The following is a 20,380-nucleotide window of genomic DNA, read 5'->3' as shown; positions in this document are numbered from 1 at the left end:
CGTTATGTCCAGAGTGCGAGAATGTCGAAGAGACTCCAGAACACGTGGTATTCGATTGCCCAAGGTTTGCGGAAGTACGTAGAGGAATGCCTGCACTAAGGGCGGACAACATCGCATAGCGAATGTGTCACGAAGAAGGCACGTGGAATGTGGTCAGCAGAGTCGTGACGCAAATACTGTCAGAACTGCAGCGTAGATGGAGAAGTGACCAGCGAATAAGCGTAGTATCGGGGGGAAATCCAGTGTGAGTCCAGTGAGCAGTGTTTGGCCTCGGGTCGTCGGGGCGCCAGCGAACCGGAAGTCTTCTGCCAACCGGAATCGTTGGACCGACCTCGGCACTCGAATTGCCAACCTGCTGAAGAAAGAAGAAGGAAGTGCTTCGGGTATGTAGGGCACCGCCAGTGCGGACGTCACCCACCACCGGAACTGTCGGACCACCTCTGCAACCCGAAGACGAAGACGGCGCAATGCGCGAAAGCGTCCCCTGCGATAGCCGCCGGTAGTCGGGGCACCATCAGTGCGGAAGTTTCCTTCACCGGAACTGGTGGACCACCCTCGACGCCGAAGTCGGGAGGATTCGAGTAAGGAAGTTCGGTGCATGACCGTCGAGGATCGAGACTACGTTGCAGTGGAGCAGTGGATTAGCCAGCCAGTCGGCGAACTAGCCTAAGCTAGGGGCCGGAATTTTAGAAGAAGTGCATGAGCACAGCCCCCCGAAGTAGTCGCAGCATCCCGTGGTCCAGGGGATCGAGGCAAGGAAGATAAGGGACCCGGTTTATCCGGGAGGCACATTTTTAGCAGGTCGGGAGGAGCCCATCCCTGTTCGCCTTCGAGCATAGTGTGGATGCTCGAGGTGTCTGTCGCGCAGATTTTTGATGGCCTTTAACCCTTGTAAAAAAAAAAAAAAAACACACACACACACACACACACACACACACACACACACACACACACACACATACATACACACATACAGACATCACCTCAATTCGTCGAGCTGAGTCGATTGGTATATAAATACTATGGGTCTCCGAGCCTTCTATTGGGGTATTCACTCCAATAAAAGTTCATTTGGCGTACTTTATAGACCTGCCCAAACGTCAAATTTTCTCAGTAGAGTTCATTTGACGTTGGTCTATTGTACGACAGTCAATTTCCTTCCATTACTATAGATAATGATCTGAGGCTAACACCTGCAAGCATTGCAATTGCAAAATCATCGAGATTTGCCCTGACCACGTCCTTGCGAACATTGAGGAAGAGAAGGATTACCTCTATCGTAGAGAACTCTACGATCTCTCACTAGAGGTTGGCTACAGCGTCGATACACCTATGCCTGGCGTTTTGTAGAGCTCCATAATTATCGGTCTTGGGGGATGTCCCTTCAATCCCCAGGTCCACTTCCTCCGCGTGCACTTCTCTGCTGAATATTGTTTTCGCTATTCTTTCTTCCGACATTCACACTAAGTGACCAGCCCACTGAAGTATGCCGTATTTTATACGATTCACAATATTTTCTTCTTTGTATACTTGATACAGCTCATGATTCATGCGTTTGCGCCAAATACCGTTTTCTAGTTTTCTTCCGAGTATTGTACGCAGCACTTTTCGCTCGAAAACCCCAAAAGCTCTCCGGTCTACCTATTGTTCATGCTTCATGTCCATAAAGGACCACTGGTACAATCAGAGTTTTATATAGAGCAAATTTCGTTTCCGTCTGCATGTTGCGGGACCTAAGCTGGTTACGTAATCCGTAAAAGGTCCTATTGGCCCTCATGGAAACCTGCCTGGTACTCGTCGACGAAGGACTCCTCAAGCGTTCTCAGTCTGTTAAACAGCATACGCAACAGAATTTTATGCGTCAAGTTCAGAAGGGTTATTCCTTTGTAATTGGCACACTCTAGTCTGTGCCCTTTCTTATAGATTGGGCATGTGAGGCTATCCAACCAGCCGACAGGCAATTCATCATCCTCCCATATTTTCTGGATAATGTGGCGGATCGATTGATGCAGCTGCTCACTTCCGTGTTTGAGAAGCTCGACCAAGCCGACGAAATTTGGAGCCTTCTTTACCTCGTCCAACGTTGATGGTTCCACAGCTTGACCGTTGCCGACTATGGTTATCCTGCTCCTTAATATACCTTCATTTTCACCGTTCAACAAATTTTTGAAGTGCACCTTCCACCTGGCAGCCACCATAGTCTAGTCTGTCAGCGAATTCCCCTCTCGGTCATTGCACATGGCGGGCACTGGCGCAGTCTTATGCCGCGTGCATTGACAGCTGCGTAAAACCTCCGGATATCATTGCTATCCATGTTCTCCAGCTATTCCACTCTCTTCGTGTTGCCTTTTTTTCTGCGGTGGATTCGTTTCTCTTTTGTCCTTGCGTACCGCTCATTGTTGAAACGGGTACGAGCCACTAGCACTCGACTCCAAGCAGCATTTTTCTCGTCCGTCACTTGTTGGCACTCCTCATCAAACCAACCATTTCGTTGGCGTCGTTGTGCAGTGGCTAATACTTCCTGCGCTGTTGTAGTCACATCTTCGTGGATATTTCCCCACAATCTGTTAACGTCGCCAGATCCGGTGGAATCTCCTAACCGCTCGTCTGTGAAAACCACAATAAAATCTGGCACTAGGACGATAATCAGCCGCCCCTAACATGTGGAACAGACGCTAGATCAGATTTGCACTTCCGGAGAGGAGCAAATCCCCCCTTCCCTGTCAGCATACGATCATAGTTCCCACCGGGGTTGGTTACCCGATTTTCCCTAAGGTTGCTTGTATCCCGGCCAGCGCCACGAGGCAGTAGGGATAGGAGTTGCTGGGGCTAAGGACCGCGAAATGGGGTCTATTTTGTTCCTCCAGGTACGCATTACCCAGAATTTGCCTTTGAAATTCTTCCAAAAATTCCTTCACGAATTCCACCAAAAAATCCCTAAGAATTTTCCCCTATTAATCTTCTAGGAATTTCATATGCAATTCCTTCTAACAATCATTCAGAACTTTCCTAAATTTTGACGTAAACTACGTCTAAGGGGAAGACTCAGATACAGGGTGTAAATCCGAAATTTCCAAATTCGAGACCGTCACGAAATTAGGATAGATTTCAAATGCTAATAGCGTCTTTATCTTTCGATGGATTTTCGACATTTGCTTATCAATCGATTCAGAAACTCTCTAGCAATTTGCCAATTCTATTGATACTATTGATTATCAACGTTAAACTATTGAAAATGTTGTTTCTTTCCAAACCGGGTGAAAAATTCAATTCCGTTCATAAATCCCCAACACGGACATCAGATTGCAGTAAAGTACGGGCCTTTTGATCCACAGCTTCGTTTTCCCTGTGTATAAAAAGCCCCGTGTTTCGCGTGCGCGCGTCATTTTCATTCTGGATGTCACGGCGAGCGGACCAGGGCGTCCACAAGCGGTCCCAGTGACAACGGCTGTCTCAGCGGTGTGGTGGTGCGGATGAAATTTTTTCGGTCGGTGGTGGTGGCGGTCGTGGAAGCAGCAGCACATCATTGTCATCCGTGTCCCATCTTCGGCGGATTTGGCAATCGACGGCGTTCGTTGAGCCGAATCATCGTATGGCGGTCGCGCAGCCCAGTGGCTGCTGATAAGGTACATAAGTGGCAATTAATCGGTTCTTTTCAGGACCATCATTATATTTGGGAGGAAGGTTAAGTTGAAATAATTTTCCTAAAGTGCAACCGTTAGGAACTGGAAAATTCTTCGGTGAAATTTTCTAGCGTAATTCGGAGTTGTATGATTTTAGTGATTGAGAATGTTGATATTAGGCGAACTTTCTTCATAGAACAAAGCATAATTGTTTGGCATCGGTAGCGGAATCATAGCATTAGTGCCGGTCCGAGCATAGGCTGTCATCGGAAGATTGCTACAGCAAATTATTCATTAATGTGGCGTTTGCAACGATTTGGATGTTGTCGGCACAACATGAAATTTTCCCGCGAGACTAATTTTGTATTTTTCCTGTTGATTGAAAAAGAAATCGGTTCCGAGATGAACTTTATTCAAAGCGCAACGTTAACGTCGGTAGTTGAATCCCAAGCAAGTATCGGAAGGAGACCATGCAAACAATTGATTCGCATTATGACTGAAAAAAATTGTAACGCGTCAGTATTGATGTTTGCTCGCGCATTTTTGACATAAACTACGTCTAAGGGACAGACTCAGATACAGGGTGTAAAACCAAAATTTTCAAATTCGAAACTGTCACAAAAATTAGGATAGATTTCAAACGCTAATAACGTATTTATCTTTCGATGGATTTTCGACATTTGCTTATCAATCGATTCAGAAACTCTCCAGCAATTTGCCAATTCTATAGATACTATTGAATATCATTAATGCTTAATTTTTGACGTAAACTACGTCTAAGGGGAAGCCTCGGATACAGGGTGCAAAATGAAAATTTCCAAATTGGGGACCGTCACGGAATCATGTAAGATTTCAAACGGTAATAGCGACTTTATCTTTCGACGGATTTTAGAGATTTTCTTATTAATAGATTCGGAAACTTTCCACCAATTTGCTAATTGTATTAAAACTATTCATTATCAACGGCAAACTATTGAAAATGTTATGTCTTTCCAAACCGGATGAAAAATTCAGAAATAATCAGTCCCGTTCATAAATCCTCAACACGGACATCAGATTGCAGTAAGGTACGGGCCTTTTGATCCACTGCTTGGTTTTCGCTGTGTATAAAAAGCCCCGTGTTTCGCGTGCGCGCGTCATTTTCATTCTGGATTACATGGAAAGCGGACCAAGGCGTCCAGAAGCGGTCCGGCTGTGGTGGTGCGGATGAAAATTTTTCGTTCGATGGTGGTGGCGGTCGTGGCAACAGCAGTACATCTTTAAATCCGTGTTACAAGCAGCATTTTGGATCTGGCAATTAACGGCGTGCGTAGAGCCGAATCATCGGATGACTTCCGGTAGCAGCTCCGCCGAAGCCGATGGTGGGACCGCGGTCTGCTCTTCGTGACATCTCGAACGAAATGGCTGACGCGCGCGGAAAAGTTGCTTTCTTGTAATCAATAAAGTTAACCTTGTAGCCACACCCCTTAGGTGAATGTTACGGTTACACAACATTTGCACTCATACCGATCAACAAAGAGGCGGGGCCAATGATCCATCTTTATTGATTATAAGAAAACTGCTTTCCCCGCGCGCGAGCCATTTCATTTGAAATGTCGCGGAGAGCGGTCTTAGCATCGGCGGAGTTACTAAGCAATTTATGTTTTTGTGGAGTGGATCTTGTGGTCGTAGTCAACAGCTCTTAGTGATTCAAAATATGCATTATTTGGAATAAATCGGTTCTTCTCAGGGCCACCATTTTATACAAAGGAAGATTGAGGCGAGGCGAATATTATTCAAAGGGCTTGGCGACGCCATAATGTATGGATCAGTGGCAGCCAAGTGAAATTTTATCAAGATTCTTAATTGGTTTTGTTGCAGTTTGTGATTGGGAAGGCAGATTATTAACAATCGATCGATAGATCACAATTTTGTGGAAGCGAAGGTTAAACCTAGACGATTTTTTCCTAAAGTGCAAATTATAATCGCTTGGCGACAGCAGAATGTTGCCGTCGGTAGTAGAATCACGAGCGCGTGTCAGAAGGAAAAGCTGCAAATATGTATTCGCATGGATGAAAATAAAACCTGAAGCAAGTAGCAGACTATCTACTAAAATTATAATCTTGAGGGGAAATTTCACTTGACTGCCACTACTATCCACGCGAATAATTTTCGGCAGCGTCTTTCTCTGACGCGAGCTCGTGATCATGCTACCGATGAAAAACAATCTGCCATCACCAAGCAATTAAGTTTTACTTTGGTAGCCAATCGTTAGTACTTCAGAAAATTTTAATATGAGCGCTGCTGATGTTGATGATGACGACCGCACGACCCACACCATCAGTGAGAATAAGATTTCCGGTAGGAGCTCCGCCGATGCCGATGGTGGGACTACGATCTGCTTTTCGCGACATCTCGAACGAAATGGCTCGCGCGCGCGGAAGAGCTGCTTTCTTGTAATCAATAAAGTTGAACCTGTAGCCACGCCCCTTTAGTGAGTATGTGACGGGTACACAATATTTGCAGTCATACCGGACAACAAAGAGGCAAGGCGGAATGTCACTCGCAGGCAGTTTCAGCGTACTGGACTGCCTGAGCTTAAGGCACGCTGCAATCGAATCACAAAAATTATCAAGGCCAGAATGGTGGACCTCAAAAATAACGACTTCTCGAATAAGATCCGCACTCTCCCAGATTATTCTAAGCCGTTCTGGAAAATGACCAAAATTCTAAAATCCAAGCCTCGGCCCATTCCACCTTTGATCCCACTAGACAATAATGGCTCTAAGGATCGCTTGATAACTCCTGCAGAGAAAATCGCTGAAATAGGTCGTCACTTCGTCAGCTCACACAATCTTGGGCAGAACATCGTCAGTCCACACGAAGCAGCCGTCAACGAGCATGCTAACAACATCCATTTGATTCCCAACGACTTCTCGGAGGAGTTGGAGATCTCAGCTGACGAATTGACGGCCTATATCAAATCGTCGAAGAACATGAAGGCCCCAGGCTTCGACAGCATCCTGAATCTCGAGCTCAAACACATGAGTGCTCCGTTCTTTGAGCACCTATCGCTGATCTTTAATCAGTGTCTCCGGCTTAGCTACTTCCCATCGTCCTGGAAGTCAGCGAAAGTCATCCCCATCCGGAAGCCTGGGAAGGATCCTTCCTCCCCAAAAGTTATCGTCCCATCAGCCTTCTCTCAGGGTTATCCAAGCTATTCGAAAAAGCTATTCATCATCGGTTACTTGAGTCTGCCGAAAATCTCAACATCTTGCTCGAGGAACAGTTTGGTTTCCGACGCGGTCGGTCAACTGTACACCAACTGACCCGAGTTACCAACGTCCTCAGACGGAACAAGTTTGTCTCGAAAACATCCGCCATGGCCTTACTCGATGTCGAGAAGGCATTTGACAATGTATGGCATGATGGCCTGGTGTACAAACTACAACGCTACAATCTTCCCAGCTATCTGGTGAAAATCATCAACAATTACCTGTCGGCAAGGACATTCCGGGTCTCAATCAGCGGAGCGAGTTCCAATGCGCACAACATCGTCGCAGGCGTTCCCCAGGGCAGTATCCTCAGGCCCCTGCTTTTCAATCTGTTCACCTCCGACATGCCAGAACCTCCAGAAGGCGGCATTCTGTCTCTGTTCGCAGATGACACATCCATCGTCTACAACGGTAGAGTGATCAGAGCGCTAGTGGCAAAACTCCAACGAGGCCTGGATGCCCTGACAGAGTACCTCACCAGCTGGAAGATCTGTATCAACGCGGCGAAGACCCAGATCATCATTTTCCCCCACTCCAAATCCCCTAAACTTGTTCCGCCTGGGGACTGTAAAATCATCCGACTGTGGAATGGGCCAATGAGGCCGGCTACCTTGGCTTGACCCTCGACAGCAAGCTTATTTTCAGGCAACAGGTTGACAAAACGGTGACAAAGTGTAACGTCTTGTTGAAACTACTGTACCCTTTGATCAACCGCCGGTCGTCATTGTCCCTGAAAAATAAGCTTGCTGTCTACAAGCAAATCATCCTCCCTGTGATCGAATATGGCATGCCGGTCTGGGAGAGCTGCGCTAAAACCCACCACCTCAAACTCCAACGGGTCCAAAACAAATTCCTGAGGATGATCCTCAACACCCTCCCAGGACAAGAACATCCGAGGTCCACCGTCTGGCCGGAATAAAACCTTACATGAACGCTTTGGTGAGTGTAAAGAAAAGTTTAGGGTCCGTTGCTTGCATTCGGATCAGGCTCCAATTAGGGCGCTAGTTCCAATCTAGGTTATCAAATTTTTTATTGTAAATATTAGTGTACATAGTAGTTAGGTTATCAAATTTTAAAAAACACACCAGCGCCTCCTAAAGGCCGTCATTATATATCATATTAACACTTAAATAACCATGTAAACATAAAAATTTAAAATTGAAGTTGGAGGGCCAAGCCGGCCGAGCACTGTACATGTAGAAAAATAATAATTGTAGAACAGAAAATGATTAAATAAAGAAGAATTTTACTACTACTACTACAAAGAGGCAAGACTAATGAGCCATCTTTATTGATTATAAGAAAACTGCTTTCCCCCGCGCGCGTGGCATTTCATTTGAAATATCACGCAGATTCGATTACTGACAACAACAGATATCGCAAATTAATCGATTACTTCGATTAATCGATTATTTGTTGTGATAATCGATTAATTTTGAATCGATTACTTCCCAACGATTAATCGATTCAATAATCGACAAGAATCGAGAGTAATCGATTAGTTACTAATCGATAATTCGGGATTTTACGACAACTTTTAGATGTCGATTACTTCGATTAATCGATTCATCGTTATGATAATCGATAAATGTTGATTCGATTACTACTCAACGATGAATCGATTCAATAATCGTCAAGACTAGAGAGTAATCGATTATTTACTAATCGATTAATCGAGATTTTATGATATCTCTAAGCATCGGTGGAGTTGCTCAGCAAATTTTATTCCAAATACATATGGGATATTGGAAAAATCGGTTCTTCTAACGATGCAGAAGCAGAATAACGAGCGCGTATTGTAGAGAGCTGCTGCAAATATGTATTCTTGCACTGGCACTAGATTCTTCATTTCACCAAACTGTTTTACGTAGTTTACGTCGGGCGGTCGTGTCTTGTACACAACCCTTATGATTTTTTTTCTCTTGCATCTCCCTCCCTCTTCCCTTTGTTGTCATAAAATGAAGAGCAAAACCACTCAACAAGGGCATTAAAGTGTGGGAACCCAACGTTGGGTAATCTCATGTTTACAAAAGTTGAGTGAAATTTATCTAACTTTTGGTTAGCTTGTATTTAAAATTAAGTATATTTTACTTAACTTTAAGTGAATTTTACTTAATTTCAAGAAAAAAAAAACTTAATTTTGGGTTCCCACACTAAACCCTCGATTTGAGTGAAAAGTACCTAATATTAGGTACTTTTTTTCTAACAGTGTATGTTTTGAGATTTACATATTTTTTACCATGAGCTCATGGAAAAATGGTGGTTGGAAATCGATAAAATGTATGGGAAAATCAGGTATTTCGCAAATTTATGGAAAATGAAAGTGTTTTAGAAGATAGTAGTGATAAGGAATGAATTATGAGGTGAACAGATTATCTCCTGCACTTAGTTTGCACTGATTAGTAGTCTAATGGTGATGAAATTTTGATTTTACTTCCATTGGAAAAACGCCATCTCTTGCATTATTCGTTTTGACTGGTACCTTTTTGGCTTGAACGCGCTGGTTGTTGGTTGCGATGCTGGTACTGCGTTGGACCGCCCTTTGCGAAATCTCGAACACAAAGGCTCGCGAATGCGGGAAAGCTGCTTTCTTGTATCTAATGAAGAAATCAGCTTTCTCGCTAGACTCGGATAATCGTTTGATTGCTGATATTGATTGGAAAGACGCATAATTGAAAATAAAACAGTTATTTTCTGATGAATCTACTTTAAAGCTGCTTGCCCAAGCGTGAGTCACTCAGTTAATGATTGAAAGTTAAACTTTATCGCAATTATCAGACATTTGGTTTTCACTCAAGTGAAAATTTATATTTAAGTTTCAAGAATTATTATTACCAGACTAAGGCCGAAGTGGCCTGTGCAATACATAAAAGTTTTCTCCATTCAGCTCGGTCCATGGCTGCACTTCTCCAACCACGCAGTCTGCGGAGGGTCCGCAAATCGTCCTCCACCTGGTCGATCCACCATGCCCGCTGTGCACCTCGCCTTCTTGTGCCCGTTGGATCGTTGGCGAGAACCATTTTCACCGGATTACTGTCCGACATTCTGGCTACGTGCCCGGCCCACCGCAGTACTCCGATTTTCACGGTGTGAACGATGGATGGTTCTCCTATCAGAACGTCGGCTCCAGGGGCACGTTCACACGTTCATGGTTCTCCTAACAGCTGATGCAACTCGTGGTTCATTCGCCTCCTCCATGTACCGTCCGCCATCTGCACCCCATCATAGATGGTACGCAGCACTTTTCTTTCGAAAGCTCCAAGTGCGCGTTGGTCCTGCACGAGCATCGTCCAGGTCTCGTGTCCGTAGAGGACTACCGGTCTAATGAGCGTTTTGTAGATTGTCAGTTTGGTACGGCAGCGAACTCTATTCGGTCGGAGCGTCTTTTGGAGTCCAAAGTACGTACGATTTCCAGCCACTGTTCATTTTCATTTATTTAGTTTACATCTAAACAGATAACACTGAATCAACAATTTGACGCCACAATACACGGTTCGAGGCCGCATCTCTCCATCCTCGGATACGCCCCACGCTCGCCAAGTCGTTTTGCACCTGGTCTGCCCATCTCGCTCGCTGCGCTCCACGCCGTCTCGTACCTGCCGGATCGGAAGCGAACACCATCTTTGCATCATCATCCAGCCCAAGTACACAAATTCTTCTACCACCCCGATTTCGTCACCACCGATGCAAACTCGAGGTGGGTGGCTCACATTGTCTTCTCTTGAAACCCTTCCTATCATGTACTTCGTCTTCAACGTGTTGATGACTAGTCCGATCCGCTTAGCTTCCCTCTTCAGTATGATTTAAACTTCCTCCATCTTCTCAAAGTTACGTGCCATAACATCAATGTTGTCGGCGAAGGCAAATAGCTAGACGGACTTATTGGAAACTGTATCACTCGTGTTAAGCCTTGCTCTTCGTATTACCCCTTCCAAAGCGATGTTGAATAGCAGACACGAAAGACCATCACCTTGCCGTAACCCTCTGCACGTTTCGAAGGAACTCGAGAATGCCCCTGAAACTGGAACTACGCACATCACCCGATCCATCGTCGCTTTGATCAACCGTATCAGTTTATCCGGAAATCCGCGTTCGTGCATTAGCTGCCATAGCTGGTCTAGATCAATTGTATCATATGCGGCTTTGAAGTCGATGAATAGATGATGTGTGGGAATGTTGTATTCGCGGCATTTCTGCAGTACTTGGCGAATGGCGAACACCTGGTCCATGGTGGAGCGTTCCCCATAAAACCCGCCTGGTACTGCTCCACGAGCTCCCTTGCAATTGGTTCTACTCGACGGCAGAAAATTTGGGAGAGTACCTTGTAGGCGGCGTTCAGCAATGTGATTGCGCGGTAGTTGCTACAATCCAGCTTATCGCCCTTTTTGTAGATGGGACACACGACACCTTCCATCCACTCCTGCGGCAAACTTCCTCCTCCCAAATCTTGGTAATGACCCAGTGCAGCGCTCTAGCCAGTGCCTCACCACCGTGTTTAAATAGCTCTCCTGGTAGTTGGTCAACCCCAGGGGCTTTGTTGTTCTTCAGCCGGCCAATCTCCTCCTGGATTTCCTGGAGATCCAGGGCCGGTAAAATTATATCCTGGGTGCGTTCTCCCAGGTCCATCGCCATACCGCCATCTTCGTCTGCCACATCGCCATTCAGGTGTTCTTCGTAGTGCTGCCGCCGCCTTTGGATCACCTCACTCTCGTTCGTAAGAAGGTTCCCGTTTATGTCCTTACACATATCAGGCTGTGGCACGTGGCCCTTACGTGAACGGTTCAACTTCTCATAGAACTTTCGTGTGTTATTAGCGCGGTATAGTTGCTCCTTATCTTCACGGTCTCGATCTTCCTTCGACAGGCTCCGTTAGCGGCCTGCTATTTATGCATCCCCTTGGCCCGGTTAGCTTGATACCTTAGGATTAGGGGTTTAGAGGACGTCATATTATTAGCTACACTGAAGTGCTCCTGATAATATGACAAAATTTACACCGCTACACACTGCTCAAAAGTATCTATATCCCCAGTGTAGCGGGAATCTTGATCGCTTGAAACAAAATCGCTTGACGACAACGGACAGTTCAATCATAGCGATGGCATCGGTAGCGGAATCACAAGTGCGCGTGGCTGACGTTGGCATTAGTTGTCACCTCCCCCTTGAGGGGAGGGCCGCATGAGACGAAGATAAAAGATTGAAAGAGGCGAAGGTGGCACTGGTCCCCATTGCCCGGGTACCCACAACCGCCAACAATAGGTTCTAAAAATATAGTTAACCCATTAACAAAACAACTCTACTCGGAATCACCATATCAAAATGAAAATTACCCTATAGTTTAATTTGTGTCTCAGTGTCAGGATAGAGTGTATCCTTCAACCACCGCAAAACGTCGTACCTGCCCGGACAGACCCATAATGCTTGCTGACTCTATGCCAGCCAGCCATACCAGCTGCCACTGCGATTCACCGTCGCTCTGGGATGCAGTTGCCAGAATGCAGCACATAACTCTTGCAGTGAATGAAAGGCCTGTCGATAAAATACCAATCATCACTTGGTTGCCACAGACATCACTTTTTGGAATTGCTTTATTTTTAGTTTTCACCCTTACCTATCTCTAAACAATTTTGCACACTACTCCATTCTTCTCGCTTCTAGCTGCAACCACCAAATTTGGCCTGGCTAGGTGCATGCCCTTATGACTGTTGGGTGGGTGGATGATTAGCACTTCAATAACACCAGCTCTTCAGAGCTTTTACCTGGTCCGAAGCCTCTATGAGCACACACTGCATTGCACTTAGAACGCAATTTTTCCTTTTCCAGATACTGCAATTAACTTCTGGATTCCCGTCGGACAGGCAATAAACTTCAAAAGTATTCGCTACGCAAGCACTCGCGAGTAATGCCTGCTGGATATTGTAACGCTCGTAAAAAAATTTACTCCTCCGCTTATTTATAATTTTTTTATTTTTTTATAATAGTCCGTTTATTGGTCGATGTGCTTATTTAAAATTATTTACAATAATTGATTTAAACTTCGACTTCTAGGGTGAAAATTAATGCATCTATATCTATTCTACCATTGCAATTTTCAATGTAGACAATATAATTAACTAACATTTTGAGCTGTGCTATTTTCTTAGTCTGTGATAACCATTCAAGGGATGGTCTCAAAAGTTCATTACAGTCAAACATTCTTTGTCTATTTGTTAAAGCCAACATCCTTCGTTGTAGTTCTCTCCACGCTCCGTCGACTCTGGGGCACAAGAAAAATTTGTGTTGTATGGTGCAACTAACCGCACCACAGTGTATGCAGCTTTCTCCATCTGTTCGTCTCATCCTGAAGAGTAATCGCCGGTGCGGCAGTTTTTGGTTTACCCACATATACAGCGTGCTTTTCTGTGATGACAGAAATTGTCGGTTTGCAATGTTCATCCAAACACGAGACCAGTTACAATTTGGATGGTCTATTTCCACCTTCTTCGGTGTGTCTGTACGTTGCACAAAGAAACTATGGATAAGATCCGCAGAGGGGTGCAGGCGGACTTGGAATGGGAGGAGCGGTATATTGCTGATAATTAATTCTGATATGAGATCTGATAGGAGATTTGTTTGACGAGGAATGGCTTGATGAATGATGGAACGGTAATAGGGAAGAGAATCAAGTTCGCTAATATGCCTGTTAATAAGCAAAGCTTTAGATTTGAAGAGGGGTAGGTGCAACTTCATTCCCCCATCCTCTCTGTTCCGTGCTAGTTGATGCATCGGGATGGTCGCTGGAGTTCCACGAAAGAGATACCGCCGCATTGTGGCAGTCAACTTTGCTATGTGCGCTGCCGTAGGATGCAGGTGTGCCGCCATGTACCACATCTTCGATGATATAAATGTGTTCGGCAAAGTCACTTTTTGGTGTAACGTTAGGCTCCGCATCGAATGAAGCCAAACCTGCCGTTGAAAATTTGTCACAATTGTGTCCCAATTAAGGTTTACCATTTCTCTAACTGAATTTGTGTACACTATGCCGAGTATCCTAATTTCGCTTTCTGTACGCAGCCAAGGTACGGTGATAGGGGAATCAGTTTGCCCAACATCGATCGCAGTTGTTTTATTTTCATTTAGCATTGCTCCAGCCACTCGTCCAAAGCGCCGAAACAATTCTCGCATTTCATTCAGCTGGTTCACACTGGTGACAAGAGCGCTGATATCGTCTGCGTAGGCAACGATCAAATTTCTTCCACACACTTGCTCCAGTCGCAGTAGAAGAGGGTGCAGATAAATGACGAAAAGGTGCATCGAAAGGGGGTCACCCTGTCGTACCGATCGCTGAATAGGAAAAGATGCAGAAAGGTGACCGTTTACGAGTAATCGAGATGACGACACTGCGGCAATGTAGGACAAGAGATCCACCATCCCGTTGTTGAAGCCAATATCACGCATCGTTTTGTATAGAAACTGATGATCAACTCTATCGAACGCATGATCCAAATCGAAGCTAATTAATTTAGCCGATCCTCTGCTGGATTTCAAATAAGCGATCCTGTCTTTTATTGACAGAGTGGCTTGAAAAATGTTTTGACGTAGGACTTACGTCTCTCTTTGCTATACCGGGTGTCATTTCAAAATATTCAAATCGGCCGCGTTACGCTGTGTTGAAAGATTTTAAACGGTAATAGCGTTCGTCTCAGTGGACGAATTTCTGCGGTAAGCCCCTCAATCGACAGATTTCAAGTATGCCTTCCATGTCCATGCTTGATAAGACCCGAAAAACTTGTTTCAATAGGCATGAAACTGTTTTCAATGAAAAACATTGAGATCAAGGGAACCTATAAATATGGGTACCGCATAATTCTTGCATCATTCCATTACCACGTTCTGTTTGGTGCAGACACCAGCGAATGAGCAGCCGCTGGGCCTGCCGAGAAGCCATAAAATAGCGTAACGCGATTTTGACGTAAACTACGTCTAAGGGGAAGACTCAGATACAGGGTGTAAAACCGAAATTTCCAAATTCGAGACCGTCACGAAATTAGGATAGATTTCAAACGCTTCAGGACCATCATTATATTTGGGAGGAAGGTTAAGTTGAAATAATTTTCCTAAAGTGCAACCGTTAGGAACTGGAAAATTCTTCGGTGAAATTTTCTAGCGTAATTCGGAGTTGTATGATTTTAGTGACTGAGAATGTTGATATTAGACGAACTTTCTAAATAGAACAAAGCATAATTGTTTGGCATCGGTAGCGGAATCATAGCATTAGTGCCGGTCCGAGCATAGGCTGTCATCGGAAGATTGCTACAGCAATTTATTCACTAACGTGGCGTTTGCAACGATTTGGATGTTGTCGGCACAACATGAAATTTTCCCGCGAGACTAATTTTGTATTTTTCCTGTTGATTGAAAAAGAAATCGGTTCCGAGATGATCTTTATTCAAAGCGCAACGCTAACGTCGGTAGTTGAATCCCAAGCAAGTATCGGAAGGAGACCATGCAAAAAATTGATTCGCATTATGACTGAAAAATTGTATGACGTCAGTATTGATGTTTGCTACAGATTTTTTTACGTAAACTTCTTCTAATGGGAAGACTCAGATACATGGTTTAAAACGGAAATTTCCAAATTCGAGACAAACATTAGGATAGATTTCAAACGCTAATAGCGTCTTTATCTTATTTTCGACATTTGCTTATCAATCGATTCGGAAACCCTTCAGCAATTTGCCAATTCTATTGATACTATTGATTATCATTAATGCTTAATTTTTACTACAACAAATATGATTTTGAAAAAGTATCACCGGCGCGTGCTTACTCACAATCTACATACTGATACATTTACAGTTACATAAAACAACTGAAAACCGAAATACGCCACTCCAAAATTACGAGGTGACAATGTTAGAAAGAGAAAAAGATAGGAAAAATAACACAGTGTGTAGTGCCTCCCTGAGTCACTTTAAGGGAAGATCCTTTAGTTACGTAACGCGAAAATTGGGCATTTCAACACCCCTCCCCTATATCACACTTTTGTATGAAGCATCTAAAAATTATGTATGGGTCGTCACACTTCGCCCAACCCCCCCCCCCCCCCAAGCGTTACGTAATTTGTGGACGCTCCCAAGAGCCACCTTCATTGATGGTAGCCGATCGTTAGTACTTCATATCAAATATCATATCATATCATAGCATATCAAAGAATATTGTGGCCAAATTCCATAAAATTTGGTCAACAAAAACCCCCCTGACAATAATAGAACAAAACCTGCCAAAGCCGTCATTCCCCCTATTTCAGACAAGAAAATTCAATCTGAGCGCTGCTAATGTTGATGACGACGACCGCGCGACCCACACCATCGCCGGGAATAAAATTTCCGGTAGGAGCTCCGCCGATGCCGAACCACTGGTAGTGGTATCACTACCACGGTCTGCTCTCCGCGACATCTCGAACGAACTATCTACCAATATTATAAGTCTTTCTCTGAATCGTGCTCTCGTGATTCTACTACCGACGGAAAACAATCTGCCATCACCAAGCAATTAAGTTTTACTTTGATTAAAATTCATCTCGCCTCAAGTTGTGACATAAGAGCTACTTTCATTGATGGTAGCCAATCGTTAGTAGGGGAAATTACGGCTTTGGCAGGCTTTGTTCTATTATTGTCAGGGGGTTTTCTGTAACTAATTATGCTCAAATTTGGCCAAAACATTCTTTGCATATCAAAAAATATTGTGGCCAAATTTCATAAAATTTGGCCAACAAAAACCCCCTGACAATAAAACAAAACCTGCCAAAGCCGTCATTCCCCCTACTTCATACAATGAAATTTAATCTGAGCGTGGCTAATGTTAATGACGACGACCGCGCGACCCACACCATCGCCGGGAATAAAACTTGTGGTAGGTGCTCCGCCGATGCCAAAGGTGGTACCACGGTCTGCTCTTCGCGACATCTCAAACGAAATGGCTCGCGCGCGCGAAAGAGCTGCTTTCTTGTAATCAATAAAGTTGAACCTGTAGCCACGCCCCTTTGGTGAGTGTGTGACGGTTGCACAATATTTGCATTCATACCGGACAACAAAGAGGCGGGACTAATGAGCCATCTTTATTGATTATAAGAAAACTGCTCTCCCGCGCGCGCGAGGCATTTCATTTGAAATGTCGTGGAGAGCGGTTCCAGCATCGGCGGAGTTGCTGAGAGAATTAATCGGTTCTTCTCAGGGCCACCATTCTATACAAAGGAAGAGGCGAGGCGAATATTATTCAAAGAGCAAATTAGCCACTTGGCGACGCCATAATGTTGCCGTCCGTAGCAGAATCACGATTGCGCCCCGGGGGAGATTCTATATAATATGAATTCGTATGAATGGCATCAGTGGCAGTCAAGTGAAAAATGTCGGAAGTGAATCACAAGCGTGCGTCGGAGGGAGTTGCTGGAGTAAATATATTCATATGAATGGTAAATTGGTAATGTGATCGCATTTTGACGTGAACTACGGGGGAGACTCTGATACAGGGTATAAGATGAAAATTTCAAAATTGGGGACCGTCACGTAGTCATGTAAGATTTTAAGATAATCTTTATCTTTTGATGGATTTTTGAGATTTATATATCAAATGAATCGGAAACTCTCCACCAATTTGCAAATGTTATTGAAATTTTTGATTGTCAACGTTAAACTAGTGGAAATTTTAATTCCTTCCAAACCCAGTAACGCAACCCCAACACGGACATGAGGTTGTTATAAGTTACGGTCCTTTTCGCCCATCGCTCCATTTTTCTATGCATAAAAGACTCGTGTCTCATACGCGCACGTCATTTTCGTTCGAGCATTCTCAGAGAGCGGACACGATACTTCATTTGTAGCCTTGAGCCAGCATTGGAGGCGATTGTCGGGCGGAGACAAAGGCATCCCACAGCGATAGGCGGCAGTCAACGATGGTGGAGCGACGGTCGGGACGGCAGCCTCACTGGAGTGAAAATTTTGCCCGCTTGCGGTCCAAGCGACAACGGCTGCCGCGTTGATGTTGGTCGCGTCGTCAATGGTGGAGCTGCGGTAATTGCTGATAGTGAATGGAGTCATTTAAAGTAAATCAATTCTTTGGATTACCATCATTACCGTGGAATAATGGTGTTAAGCTGAGAGGAATTTCCAAAGTGCAACAACTTGTGACCAGCACACTCTTGGCGTTTAGTAAATTCTTCTAGCAAGATTCTGAATTTGGTTATGTGCTGTCAGTGATTTCCAATGCGTACCATTGAGAAAAATAACAATATAAAATTGGTCAATTGGAGACAAATTTCGGTTAGTTACGCAGAACTTCGGTTAGTTAGGAAATTTAAATGCAAGGATGATATCAGTAGCAGTCAGCTAAAATTTTCATTTTTGCTGTTAGGGATTGGAATTGCACATTCATTCATTTCATTTATTTAGTTAACATCTAAACAGATAACACTGAATCAACAATTTGACGCCACAATACACGGTTCGAGGCCGCATCTCTCCATCCTCGGATACGCCCCACGCTCGCCAAGTCGTTCTGCACCTGGTCTGCCCATCTCGCTCGCTGCGCTCCACGCCGTCTCGTACCTGCCGGATCGGAAGCGAACACCATCTTTGCAGGGTTGCTGTCCGGCATTCTTGCAACATGTCCTGCCCATCGTACCCTTCCGGCTTTAGCTACCTTCTGGATACTGGGTTCGCCATAGAGTTGGGCAAGCTCATGGTTCATTCTTCGCCGCCACACACCGTCTTCTTGCACACCGCCAAAGATGGTCCTAAGCACCCGTCTCTCGAACACTCCGAGTGCTTGCAAGTCCTCCTCGAGCATTGTCCATGTTTCATGTCCGTAGAGGACAACCGGTCTTATAAGCGTCTTGTACATGACACATTTGGTGCGGTGGCGAATCTTTTCCGACCGCAGTTTCTTCTGGAGCCCGTAGTAGGCCCGACTTCCACAGATGATGCGCCTTCGTATTTCACGACTAACGTTGTTGTCAGCCGTTAGCAAGGATCCGAGGTAGACGAATTCCTCGACCACCTCGAAGGTATCCCCGTCTATCGTAACACTGCTTCCCAGGCGGGCCCTGTCGCGCTCGGTTCCGCCCACAAGCATGTACTTTGTCTTTGACGCATTCACCACCAGTCCAACTTTTGTTGCTTCACGTTTCAGGCGGGTGTACAGTTCTGCCACCTTTGCAAATGTTCGGCCGACAATGTCCATGTCATCCGCGAAGCAAATAAATTGACTGGATCTGTTGAAAATCGTTCCCCGGCTGTTACACCCGGCTCTCCGCATGACACCTTCTAGCGCAATGTTGAACAACAGGCACGAAAGTCCATCACCTTGTCTTAGTCCCCGGCGCGATTCGAACGAACTGGAGTGTTCGCCCGAAATCTTCACACAGTTTTGCACACCATCCACCGTTGCTTTGATCAGTCTGGTAAGCTTCGCAGGGAAGCTGTTCTCGTCCATAATTTTCCATAGCTCTACGCGGTCTATACTGTCGTATGCCGCCTTGAAATCAACGAACAGATGGTGCGTTGGGACCTGGTATTCACGGCATTTTTGAAGGATTTGCCGTACAGTAAAGATCTGGTCCGTTGTCGAGCGGCCGTCAACGAAGCCGGCTTGATAACTTCCCACGAACTCGTTCACTAATGGTGACAGACGACGGAAGATGATCTGGGATATCACTTTGTAGGCGGCATTAAGGATGGTGATCGCTCGAAAGTTCTCACACTCCAGTTTGTCGCCTTTCTTGTAGATGGGGCATATAACCCCTTCCTTCCACTCCTCCGGTAGCTGTTCGGTTTCCCAGATTCTGACTATCAGTTTGTGCAGGCAAGTGGCCAGCTTTTCCGGGCCCATCTTGATGAGCTCAGCTCCGATACCATCCTTACCAGCTGCTTTATTGGTCTTTAGCTGTTGAATGGCATCCTTAACTTCCCTCAAGGTGGGGGCTGGTTGGCTTCCATCGTCCGCTGAACTGACGTTGTCATCTCCTCCGCTGCCTTGACTTTCACTGCCTGTACTCTCAGCGCCATTCAGATGTTCCTCGTAGTGCTGCTTCCACCTTTCGATCACCACACGTTCATCCGTCAAGATGCTCCCATCCTTATCCCGGCACATTTCGGCTCGCGGCACGAAGCCTTTGCGGGATGCGTTGAGCTTCTGATAGAACTTGCGTGTATCTTGAGAACGGCACAGCTGTTCCATCTCCTCGCACTCCGCTTCTTCCAGGCGGCGTTTCTTCTCCTGAAAAAGGCGGGTCTGCTGTCTCCGCTTCCGCCTATAACGTTCCACGTTCTGCCGGGTACCTTGCTGCAGCGCGACCGCCCGCGCTGCGTCCTTCTCCTCCAGAATCTGTCTGCACTCTTCGTCGAACCAATCGTTCCGTCGACTTCGACCCATATACCCGACGTTGTTCTCCGCTGCGTCGTTAATGGCTGCTTTGACTGTATTCCAGCAGTCCTCAAGAGGGGCCCCATCGAGCTCACCCTCTTCCGG

The 20,380-nt window shown here is 45.3% G+C and overlaps 1 protein-coding gene across 1 annotated transcript in view; it reads left to right on the top strand.

Moving 5' to 3' along the window:
• LOC134214542 (uncharacterized) overlaps positions 1-20,380 on the top strand; it is a 301,878-nt gene that overhangs the window by 51,253 nt on the left and 230,245 nt on the right. The gene's annotated exons all lie outside the window — the stretch shown is intronic.

Source organism: Armigeres subalbatus, chromosome 1 (assembly GCF_024139115.2).
Source record: "Armigeres subalbatus isolate Guangzhou_Male chromosome 1, GZ_Asu_2, whole genome shotgun sequence".
NCBI classification, from domain to species: Eukaryota; Metazoa; Arthropoda; class Insecta; order Diptera; family Culicidae; genus Armigeres; species Armigeres subalbatus.
The sequence above is the reverse complement of the archived record's forward strand: the minus strand, read 5'-3'. Positions and strand labels throughout refer to the sequence as shown.